The following is a 13,435-nucleotide window of genomic DNA, read 5'->3' on the forward strand; positions in this document are numbered from 1 at the left end:
AGGGACTCATGTTGCAGTGGTTTTGGAAGCACTGCTGCTTGTGAGAGTGGACCCATGCTGGAGAAGTTCTCAGAGAACCATCTCCCGTGGGAAGGAACCCTACAGTCTCACAGTCTCTCTCCTCTTCCTGAGCAGTGGAAGAAAATCTCAGGTGGTGGACTGAGCAAAACCCCCACCCTACTGTCTCCCTGAACTGTCAGGGAGAAGGAGGAGGGGATGGGGGGAAGAAGAGGTGTTTTCAAGGGCTTATTTTACATCTCAGTACCCTCCTCTGATTTTGTTAGTAATAAACTCACTTTGTTAGTAATAAACTCATTTTGTTTAATAAACTCATTTTAAGTTGAGCCTTTGACTTTTTTTTTTTTTTTTTGCCCTTGGAGTCCTTATCTCAACTAGTCCTTATTTCAACTCATGAACCTTTTGTTAATTTTTTTCTTTCCTCTGCCCAGCTGTGGCAGGGGAGGGTGAGTGAGCAACTTTAGTGGGTGCCTGGCTTTTGATCAGTGTCAAACCATGAACGGCCTATATTTGTATCAGTGTTATTTAATATCTTCCTTAATGATATAACCAAAGGAATCTAGTGTACCTTCAGCAATTTTGAAGATGACACCAAGCTGAGTAGTGCAGCTGTCACTCTTGAAGGATGCAATGCCATTCACAGAGACCTGGAAAAGTTTGAGAAGTGGGCTCATGGGAATTGCATGAGGTTTAACAAGACCAAGTGTAAGGTTTTGCATCTGGGTTGGGGCAACCCTTGCTATCAGCATAGGCTAGGGGATAAGCATATCAAGAGCAACCCTGCTGAGATGGACTGGGGGCTGCTGGTGGATAAAATATTGAATATGAGCTGGCAATATACACTTGCAGCCCAGAAAGACTCATGTGTCCTGGGCTGCATCCAAATCAGCATGGGTGCAGTGTGAAAGAGGTGATTCACCCACTCTGCTCTGGTGAGATGCCAGCTGCAGTGCTGCATCCAGGCCTGAGGCCCCCAGAACAGGAAGGACATCAAGCTGTTGGAGCAAGTCCAGACGAGGACCACCAGGATGATTAGAGGGAGGAAACACCCCTCCTGAGGAAAGGCTGAGACAATTGAGATTGTTCAGTCTGGAGAAGAGAAGGCTTTGCATCAACCTAATTAGGGCCTTCCAATACCTGAAGGGAGCCTGCAAGAAAGATGGAGAGAAACTGTTTGCAAAAGCATGTAGTGACAGGACAAGGGAGAATGTATTCAAAATGAGAGTAGGTTTAGATTAGATGTCAGGAGGAAATTCTTCCCTGAGTTTGGTGGGGCACTGCAATAAGTTGCCAAGAGAAATTGTCCATGTCCCATCCCTGGAATTGTTCAAGGCCAAATTGGATTGGTCTCTGACCAACCTGGTTTAATGAAAGGTGTCCCTGCTTGTCTTAGGTTACAATGTAAAATGTAACCAAAAGTATGTACTCTATTAACATCTTCATAAGCTGTTAAAAACAGGTGGAGCAGTGTTCTTTATCATCTCCATGACTCATCCCTGATAATTCCCTCTAGGGCTATCTTCTGGTAATGTGCCATCAAGTCTCACTGCATGACTGATAAATTACATCATCCCATTGTCAAATGCTCAGCCCAGGAAGAGGAAGCAAGCATTGCTACCTGGATATAATCTGAGATTTGGAAAACAATGGGCAGCCCTACCTACTGAACTCCCAGAGGACAAGAACTCCATAACCACCCCTGGACCTTTGGAGGAAGACCAGACCCTTCTACACAATCAGAACCACAGAACCATATCTATCACTCCAACACGACTGCAGCCACCATTTAATCAGAGTGCTACCACCACCCTGACCAACAGGGTGTCAGGCTGTACCCTGACTCTGTCAGTTTAAGCCAGTCTTTTCTGCCTTATTTTGATTTTCCTATTAAATTGTAGTTCTGACTTGGAATCTCTCACTGGTTTACTTTCAAACTAGTATGCTGCCCAAGGCAGGGGGGTCGGAATTAGATGGTCTTTAAGGTCTCTTCCACCTCAAGCCATTCTATGATTCTATGACTCCTAAACATGTCTGTGGTTGAGTTAAATAGAGTTACTGTATCTTCCACTCTGGTACGTCTGACTGTAGTAGACAATGGACCAAATTCTTAATGTTGATTTTGTTGTCTCCAACTGAAATGCAAACTATATGGTTGATAGCAGCATGCCATTTGTTACAGATACCATTTCAGTCTCAGTTCATCTCTCCACTATGTCAGTGAAGACAAGATCTGTAGCCTTGATGTTGCAAGTCATCACATTGTACTCAGCAGGAAACACAAAGTTTTAATGCACCAGGGCAAATAAAAATCAAACAGACATATACAGCCCCTTCTTCCCAGAGAAACAACCTCCAGTACAAACCCCCCATAACTGCGCCTCTGCTATGAAGAATAAAGGCCAAGGAAAAAGAGTTTTACAGTGCCTTTGATTATGCAGAATGTGATGATTGCTGCTAATCAATGTTTGGGAAAATGATATATGTCCTATTAGCCAACAAGAGGCAAGTTTTTTATGTCCTTAGAAATAAAGCAAGCATGTAGCCTTATGTCCAGAACAAAATAAAATTGCAAACAAATAGGGACGTTTGCAAAATACCCTCTAATAATATTGACAAGAGGTATTCTAACAAATTTCTGTCCTTGGATTATAATGGAGAACAAACAGCAATATAAATGGAGGTATTAGAGAGAAAATATATCAAAGGAGTTGTTTGAGAAAAATTAAAGAAATGCTTTTAGTAAAGAGATATTGGAACAAGTAGGAAAGCTGTGGAAATCTAAGTAAGTGGAAGTAAGTATGATAAGGAAGAAACTGATTGGAAACTTCACTTCCATGATCAGAAAACTTTCTCACCTTTGGTTACTCAGCCTGGTTCCAACGTGTGGATGCCTGAGCTTGAATTGCTTTGTAGTAATTCTTTCCCAAGAGTTATAGTAGTAACCCTGTAACCTGAGCAAACTTTGTCCTTGTTTGTCTACAGGCACCCCCAGCCACACTGTTCACAGACTCCTTGTATTTACAGCTGTATGTACACATGAAGAGAACAGCATAAGCATAGCCTATAGAAAAGGCTTTAGGTACAGCCCACCTGAGAAACTATCCATACTCTGAACACAGAAGAATTTTAATCTCACAAGGATAAAGAGAAAATCAGTGGTGTAATTGCAACTACTGCGCTTTTTAATTTATGCAAACTGCAGTGCCTCTCAAAGTAATGAAATTTCCCAAAGGAACTTCATATGTCTCACCACGTCAAGGCATAGGAAATGAAATATTCTTCAGCTCACACGAGGCTGAAAGAAAAGGAAGCACTGTGAATTTGCATTGGAAGGAAAACATCAGTTGCCGTCAGAAAACTCAACTTTGACCTTGTTACCTTTTGATTTTCTCATCACCCTTTTCAGATATAAGCTGTAGGATATTTTATTGCTCTTTTCCAACCTGGTGCCCTGCATCAGGTTGACTTGCTGTAGCTCCATCTCATTAGGGACACCATCACTTGTAGCTATGTTAGTAGTCAATTAATTGAACAGAAGACCCTTTGCTGAGTCTTCTGTTGTTGCTTCAGTCTGATATGGAACAAGACATGAGTCTCTGCTCCAATAAGATTGGTCTGGCAAAATGGGAACCTTTTTAAGATTTAGAATTTGAAGTTTTCATTAGTGAAAATGAAGAGAGAACAAAGGTTGCAGTTTTGACATCCAAATTTGGACTATGCTAATTCTGCTCTTTCCTGATGTCATAGACTTAATTTAAAGGTTCATTTTGAAGATAAACTATTACAATTATAGAGATCATAACATTCTGAATGAGATTCCCTTTTATTGATTCACTTTAGAATTATGTGTCAGATTTTTAATGTGGATATGTGCCAGCCAGTGCAAATATAGTAATGTTAGTGAGTCAAAATTGCCATTGACTAGTAATTTTTTCTATAGATGCTGTAGCCTTGCAAAATGCACCTTAGGAAGTTACTTTCAGTAATGTGGGCAAGTTAGTGTATTGATTTGCTTTTGGCAACAAAGCTTGCTTCTGATTGTAATGTTACTTCTTTGTCAGACAGACTGAGATTTAACACACTTGAGATTCAGGTTTAATGAAGTCTCATTTGTCCAGTTTACTACGTGTTATCATATCAGGCAATTAAGTCCTTTCTTCTGGTTTGGCTGTAGCATCTCAAGTGAAGTTTCTATGAAGATTGTGGGTTAATGTGGGTAATCCAAAATGTTATTGTATTCCATATCTATGTATGCACATTGTTTTTACTGTCTCTTGGGGCTGGTGGCATCTTGGGGCACATGAGGGGTTAGCACAGTCCCTTTAAAAGATAGAAGCACTGGAACTGAATTTTCTGTCTTGCCTGGTGGTCTTTACTCAAGGGAGAAACTCTACCTTGGGTTCTTTCCCCTTCTCTTTTGTTCCTCCCTTGTGTTTTGGACTGCTTTGGTGTGAATTCTACAGTGCCTGCCCTCAGGGACCACCGCATCGGGGAGGATGGGATGGCCCTACTCCGGACCAAGTTGGTCCATTCCAAAAACAAGGCCTGGACAAAGAGTGAAAAGCACTGAGCCTGAGATGCTCCAGTCAACTGCTTCTATTGTCTTCTGCCATACATTCTAGCCACTTGATCTGGACAAAACCAGTTGGAGCTCCAGCTGCTGGAGAGATAAGTGCAGGGGGGAAGGAGGCAGACTTCATCTTTCTCTTGGTCTTTCAAGCCATGCTCTAGGCTGCTGAGTACCATCTTTTCCGGGGAAAGGATTATCCCACCTTTCCAGGTCTCTTTGTTTCCTCAAGGTTTGTGCAATTGGCAATTTTTTATCTAGCAATTGTTTACTGCTATGTTTGCCAGGTTCTCTTTTGCTTGTCAGTAAACTTATTTTTTCACTTATATCTACTCATATTCATTCCTTATTGGTGGAAAGGAATTGGTTAATACCATAGAAGCAGGCAATACCTTACAGGGCATCTACCTTTTAAATTGTCTGATTTCAAGACAGGGGTGCAAAATGCCATCTTGGGAAGGGGCCAAAGCCTCCTTGTCTTCAGGAAGATCAGCACAAAATTCCTGTTGTTGTACTTTGAGCAGACAAACCTTCAAAGCACTGTCAAAAGTAAATAGTTGTGAGCAGAGGAAAGAAGGCTTTATTCTTCAATGCAGCAATCAATGTGTGTAGTAGGGGGAATGAAAGGAACATGGAAGAAAAGACATGTTTGGGGATTACTAAACAATGCTGATCTTAAAAAGCATAATAAATAGAGGAGAAAAGAAGTTTTAGAGAGGAATGGATTTGGATCTCTTTATTGTCTTTGTCAGCAAACATATATGTGAAAACTGTATTTTATATTCTGATAAATTCATAAAAAACAATCCAAACTATATGTCAGCTCTTAGTAATATGATATATTTAATGATAGATAAAATAAGAGCATAATAAGATCTCTGCCAAAGGAAAAAAAAAACCTTGTTGTTTTAAAGAGAGGCTGCTTTATTATCTGAAGTTTTTTATGTGAGCTTAATAGGCACAGACACATCTCTCTGATAATTTTCATGTAACATATGCAAATACCAAAACAAAGCTAAATCATCTCTTTATTGCTGGTAATAAATGTTAGTGAGTGCCTTTCAAGAATTGTCATTTTATGAGACAACTGTCCAAAGATGAATGAACTCTAATTTTTCCTTCATTTCACTGGATAACTTGTAGCACATTTATGAAAGTACATAGTAAAAGTGGCATAAATCATGTTGCACATTGCTGTTCTTGTCTGTGACCCAGCCCAGCACAGATCTATACCCCTTTCTCTGTATTGCCCGACCTAAAACATAGTTTCTAGACCACTGCTTCTTGTATAGGCATGGGTGCATATGAATTAATAAGACAGGAAGCACTTTTGGAAACCAGGAAAGTGACATTGAACTAGATATGCAAGCTGAGATAATGGGCTGAACGATTGTTGTGGCAGTCTGAAAATGCAGAGAAAGATTTTTTATATTGTGGGAATGCAGAGAAAGATCAAGACCACTACCACCTGTGAAATTACAGATGAATTTTAAAAATAATTTTCCTACATCCAAAACTTAAGTTGAAGTAAATTATTTCCTTGGTATAAATCAAATAAAGGTTTTCCCTTTATAAGGTGACTTGGTAGAAATTATTCTAAGATTTCTTTTTTTCACAAGTTTTCTAGCACTTAAGAAGAGATACCAGGAAAGCCATTGCTCTTCCCAGTGTTTTAGTTTATCCATATTAGGACAAGATTTGTTTACCTTTCAGAACACTGGATTCTTACAAGCATATTTTTCGGTTTGTTCTTATCTTCTTAAGCTGAGTTTCTAAGGAATAAAGTGCAAAATCATTGCAATTATAGGAATACATCATCAGAAATTCTTCAGAGGAACAGAGAGCAAAGTAATGGTATTGACAATGTTTTAAAAAACTGACACTTTTGTTTTAGTTCCCCATAGTTCTGTTCCTTCAGCATTTGAAAAATACCATATTTCTCTAAGTCTTTCCTCATTCACATAGCAGTTGACCACAAAGAGACCAGACTTGAGGGGATGATTTAATTCAGTGTGTTTATGGTAAACCTCCCCCTTATTTAGTAATTCTAGCCCATGGTTTTAATCAATTTTACCATCAGTACTTGACTCCAAACAGCATAGACATGGAAAAAAGGAAGGCAGATTATTTGAAATCCCTTTTTTTTCTTGTTTATTTTTTTTTCAAAATCCATGCTTTAACAGAATATATTTTTGGACAGTTATTAGCTGCTACAAACTGATAAGAGGCAACTTAAGGAGGAGATAGTGTACGAACATTTAGGTAGTGTTATCTAAAGTACATTGAAATATATATAACCTAAGTTTACTCTAACCACTTGCTCACGACTCTATATTTTTGCTTTTCATTATATGTGACAAGATTTATAAACCTTGTCTGCTGCTATTAGGCTCTGGAACATAGTTTTACCAGCTATAACACAAACAGCATGCTGATGATTTTTATCTTTGAGTTTTTTTCCTTTATAGTCTATTATTTTGTAGTTCAAAATCCTACAAAGAAAAGTAATGTTGATATGACTAGCAAGCTCAGCAACCACCACCTCAAACCCAGTGAAAACTCAATGCACTTCCTTGTGATTTATATCTGCTAATTTCCATCTATGACACTTTTTCCTGAAAAGAAATGCCTTTCTGAAACAGAGGTGCCTCAGATAATATGCAGTAATATTTTTCTTTACTAATTGGGAGATTCATATTCCTTTATCACAGGTTGAGCTTTTTTTCCTTCTTTTAGTACATATGGCCTTTGGTTATTCACTACACCCTTCCTGGTTATTTTCTGGGTTTGCTATCTTTGCAGTTCCAGTGTTTCCTACTCCTTCAATGTTCAAACCCAGTAATTTTAAGGGTATAACACACACATTCACACATGAATATCTTTATATCTTTCTACGGATCTTTCCAAATGACCAAAAACATTTCTAAAGATGTCTTTCTGTTCTTCCTGATGTCTTTACAGTTTCATGGAAATTCTACTTTTGCATAAATTATGCCTGTTTTATGCCTTGAAGGTTGTCCACCTGTATTTTGGGATGTGTTGGCTGCTGATATTGAGAAGTTTTTTTGTTTGCTTAGTATTACAGATATTGAGAAGTTTTTTTATCATGTCTTAGCAAGCCACTTGTCAGTCTAAGGATGAAGACCTTTTGCTTCTCTCTAAAGATAAGTAGACATTTGCAAATAGATTATTCTATATCAAAATGGCAGAACAACAGATATAAACCTCAGAGATAGGGATCTATGTGCAGTTGAAAAGGAAAAATTCAGTGCATGCTATTCTGATGTAGATGTTAGCACAACTATTTCTATCCATGTGGTTATGCCAAAAACACTGGCAGTCTTTCAGTTCAAAAGAAACTGAAATGTTGATCTCAAATAAAGCTTTTAGATGTGTACCAGTTATGTCAACAGAGAAGAACCTTTCTCAAAGTAGTACTGATAAACTGGAAATAGAAGAGGGTAAATAGATGGGGTTAAAGAAGAAGAGATAAGCAATTTTAGCATCTATTGCAAATAAATCTTTGCTGAATGGAAAGATTAGTCTTGGTGAGGGCTGAGTGGGAACAGAAAGAGGTTAAATCAGACCATTTTCAAAAATCCTGTTATTCAGTTTTGTTTATGTAGCCTTGAAAATCTTTGCTTTGAGGATCCACCACACTGCTTAAGTACTAAGTGCAGTGTTGGTGCTAGCTACATTGCTATACTTCTTTCTTTATATTTATGGGCCATTATTTGAAAAGTAATGCTTTTAGATGAGATGTAACCTCAATAGGCATGAAAACTTTATGTAACTACCAACTTAGCCAGTATCTCTTTCAACTGTGATATAGATATTTCACCAATTTGTACTTCTGATAAACAAGACTGGATGGCTTCATAACAAGCCCTTAGTCATTGTATGTGCAGTCTTCCAGGATGCTACTCGTTACCAAATGAAAGTACAAGAGGTGAAAATATGTGGTTAAATAGACTGAAAACAAGATTAAATTTGGGATTTTAAAAAAGATTGTATAAAAGTGCTTATGGTAGATACTTTTTTACAATGACAGTGGTGAAACACAGGAACAGGTTTCCTCAGGAGCTGATCGATATCTCATCCCTTGAAAATTCAGGTTGGGTGGGGCTTCGAGAAGACTGATCTAGCAGAAGATGTCCCCACTCACTGCAGAGGGAGCATTGGACTAGATGACCTTTAAAAGTCTCTTCCAACCCAAATTCTTTTATAATTCTATGATATTAATTTTGGTGTTATTAAAGTACAAGTAATAAATCCTAAAGAGTAATATCTGCAATAATGCCATGGTTTAATGCTAACATTTTTGTATGAGTAAACAACATTCTACATGATTTTTGCCAAGACTGAAAAAAAAAGTTACTATTGTGACATTTCAGACTTCACATCATTCTTAGGAAGCTATGACATTTTGTTATCCTTTACATTTCATTAGTTCTGGATGTAGACAGTAAGGACTAAAGGAATTCCACCATTTCACCACTTTGAACTAGTTGCTTGTTTTTGTGAGTCCTTTGTGTATTTTATGTGGGTGACATTTGCAGTGTCTTAAGGTGGATTGTGGAAAGGAATATATGCTTTTACCTCCCTTAAAACAATATACAAATGAATCTACAAATGTATTAGTATAGGCAATAAAACAGGTAGGAGTTTAATGGGCCATTAAAATAACCCTTTTGGTCCGAAACCCAGCTACAAGAAACAGATGCAAGCTCCAGTGATTCACAAATGATAAGCGCAATACCATTTAGCAACCACATTAAATATACATAAGGTTATTCCTCTGGCAAAAGCTCCCAACAGACTATTCTAGTTTCTTATGGGAGACAGCAGTGATACCAAAGCAGAAGGTAGAAAAAAGGCTTTGTTCCCTTTATTGATGTGTTACATCTTTGTGAATAAAATGCATTTTCTGTTCCTGTCCAAGGCTATGGAGTTAAGTGAGTAATAAATGGACACTTCTAAAAAGGCAGCCAAAAGGCTCCTCAACTTCTTTTTTCTTGACTCAGATAAAATTAAATTTTATGATGAATTTAGCCACATGAACTTTATAAACACAAAAAAACTGGAAGAGCAAAGGAATATAGAAAAGGAAGCACTTTTGGAGCAATCTACTAGTTTATAAATATGCTTTATATTTCCTTCCACACAATTCTGCCATGGTCCAGAATTCCAGTTATGTCTGTTGTTGTCACATTTGGCTACAGGAGACCAAGTTTGATATTGTCTGTACTCCTTAGACTCATCAGCTGGAACATACAATTATGAAAAAGAAGTCATAAAATAGTTTGGGTTGGGAGGGAATTTTAAATATTATCTATCCCCTTGCCATGAGCAGGGACATACTCAGCAAATCAGGTTGATAAAAGCCATGTCCAAGACTGCACCTTGATTGCAGTAGTATGTATGAATCCTCTGTAGACACATAAATTGTGTCTACATTGTATCAGAAGAACTTGTTCCAAAGTCACTAAGCAAGTCACTAAGCTGATCTAGTTAAATTATGTTTAAAAAGGCAGAGAGGAAAAAGTAACAAGTTGTTATTCTAATGATCTTTATATCTGAGTTTAACTTGCTAACTCAAAATAAAGCCCAAGTGTGTCATGTCCACTTCTATTTTAAATAAGTTTATTTAGATGAAAATCAATTAGATTTTCCCTTTTTTTAGTGACTCTAATATAATGTAATACTCCTTGCCTACACTGTAGGTGCACTAACTTTTAAATATTTACGAAAATAATACCAGCTGATCTGCTTTGTATTATGACCGGCATAATAGCTTGTACTCATTACTATAAATATATGCATAAAAAAATTCTCCATGATGATAAATCTGTTTTCCAAATCTCTTCAAAAGAAACACATTTCAAATACTGAAATTTTATAAGGGCGTTTCATCTACTGTGTATAACTGAAATACTATAAAAGGTGAAAAGAAACATTGAATATAAAGGAGTCTCTGAAACATTTCAATGAAATCATAGGAACACAGTAATATGAGGTAAAAACAAGGATGCTACCGAACCAAAACAAATGTTATTCATTTATGGTGAAGGAATATATCTAATATTGTTCACATTTCATTTTTTAAAAATTGTTTTGATTGTTTAATCATGGCAATGAATAAATATGAGGGAAGAAGAAATATTGAAAATCTACAAGTGTCATATATCACCGTACATCACAATATATTTAAAAGAGCAATAAAAGCAGATCATTACACATTAAAACTTCTGAAAACTATGCTACAGAATAATTTCCATGCAAGATATTTCAGAATTTTTAAAGGTTAGCTTGATAGTGCTCAGTTTGATTATTTCTCTGCTTGTGAACACAAATTTTCACATTCTAGGTCAAACTCCATGAGCACTTTGACCAAGTTAACCTAAACACAAGTTACAGTCTTTAAATCTTCCATTCAACTGATGTGTGAACTTGGAGTGCTAAAATAATATTTCCATACCTCTTTTCTTCTGGCTTTTTCTAGGGACTAGGGGTTTTCCCCTGTTTTCTTGGAACCACCAGCTCTGAGAAAACCAGTTTTGACAGAGTTGAGGGTTTTTCTTCACTGAAGCTATGAATATGAATGGCTAGCACCCTTAAAGTAATTGGTCCTTCAATTGCTCTTTAATCTCATGAGAAGCTTGTAATACAGATAACCCCACAGAATCAGGTGTAGTAGAAAATGCAGCTGTACTTCTATATTTTGCAATAATTAGTTATATTTTTTAGGGGAGATGGTGCATGGTCAAGTCTGCTTTTCTTTGACAGACTGACTTATTTTAGTTTTTCTTTTTAGAAATCTAGGAGACACTTCTTGCACATACTATTAGCCTACCTTGGAATGGGCCTGCACCAGAGTGATTAACAGTCCCTTCCCCACATATGTCACAGAATTGCAGCAAAATTGAAGGTTGAGATTGGAAGGGAATTCTGGAGGTCATATAATCCAACATGCTTGTCAAGCAGGGCCACCTAGAGCCAGTTACCCAGCACTATGTCCATGTTGCTTTTGAATATCTCCAAGGACAGAAATGTTACCATCTCCCTGGGCAATATGTGCCAGTGGTCAGTCACGCTTACAGTAAAGAAAGTGTTTCCTGATGTTCAGAGGGAACCTGATGTGTTTCACTCTCTGTCCATTGATTCTGGTCCTGTCAGTAGAGTTTCCACTGGAAAGAGCCTGGCTCCCTCTTCTTTGCACCTCCCTTCAGGTATTTATAGATATTGATAAGATACCCCTTGAGCCTTCCCTTCTCAAGGCTGAACAGTCACAGGTCTCTCAGCTTTTCCTCCCAGTCCCTTAACCATATATGTGGTCCTTCATTGGACTCTCTTCTGTACATCCATGTCTCTTGTACTGCAAAGCCCAGAACTGGACACAGGTGACGAGACCTCACCAGTGCTGAGAAGAGGGAAAGGACCGTCTCCCTTGAACTGCTGAAGTTTTTCCAGTACACCCCAGGATACTGTTAATCACCTTTGCCATAAACTCATATCACTGGTTTATGGAAAATTTGGTGTCCAATGGGACTCCCAGGTCCATTACTGCCAAGCTCCTTTCCAGCAGGGGAGCATATACTGTTTGTGAGATGGTGCATGAAATCTCTGTAACATCAGGGATGGTACTTGAGTTATCCTCAGAAAGTGCTATCATCACTTTTTGGATTATTGCTGCCACTTCTCCCCATCAGGTCCTTGGAAAAATTCCCCTGGTGCTCTTGCAGAAAAAAACCCCAAAATCTGCTGGTGAGAATTTTACTTAGTCAATAGGGCATTTATCTTCAAGTTTTCCTTTTTGGGTAAATCTGTCTTTGGACACACAGACCTCTGCAAGTACCTTGCAAACTGCATGGGCAAATCTCATTGAAGAAGTCCGTCAGTCACAAATATACATTGAATGCAAAGGCCCAAAACTTACAAACTAGGCATAAAACCATGTAGAGTTTTTTCCATAAAGTTGATGGAAAATATCAAGTCAACTTCCTTAACCTGAACCTGGATTCAGCCTTGTAGGATAAACTACCACTGAAGTCAGGGAATTTTTTCTTAGGTAGTGCAATGAGCAGAGCTGGTCATCCTGTGGCCCTTCATCACTGGGCTCTGAGGAGCAGCACCTGGGTCTAAAGGAAGTCAAAGTTTCTTGTCATCTTTCAGCTTTGGTGAGTTTGGTGCAAGGCCAAGAGAGTATATCAGTGCTGGGAAAAAGCTGTAAAATGTACTTGCAAAAATAAACACAAGTTTTATCACTGCAATGGTAATTGGAAATTCCTAAGATTTTTTTATTTTAATGTTAGTATTGACTTGCCTTCCCTAAACTCCTTAGAAAACCTTTTAGGAAATCCTTTGGAAATCAGCATCTTCAGCATCCCTGACACCTTTTAAGTAGTCTTGCAGTGACCTTTCTCCCACTTAACTGGAATACTTAAACTGTCCAGACTACCCATTAAATTCATAAACAGGATTAGGGGAAGAAAAATAGCATTTAACCTTGTTTAGAGAAGTGAGATATATTTCAGACAACAGGATAAGATCCAATATATAGTGAATGTAGTCAGGCTTGTACTTCTCAGTCTATAGTTAAAAACACTGGTAAGCTCTCCTTAGAGTAACTCCTCTTTCTGCTTTAAAGGGCTATCAGAGCTAAAGAGAGGAAGCTTCTCAGGGATTAACGGCTAAGGTGCTACAAAAAGCTTCATTAAATATAAAATTAATTTTTTAAGGCAAGCAGATCTATATTTAAACAACTGTAATTTTTTAAGATTTTTGCAAACAAAAGTTGTGAGAAAAATTATTACTTTTAACTAAAATCTAGGTATTGTTTTTATTTCCTTA

This window comes from Passer montanus, unplaced genomic scaffold, assembly GCF_014805655.1.
Source record: "Passer montanus isolate IOZ18808 unplaced genomic scaffold, ASM1480565v1 scaffold26, whole genome shotgun sequence".
Taxonomy (NCBI): Eukaryota; Metazoa; Chordata; class Aves; order Passeriformes; family Passeridae; genus Passer; species Passer montanus.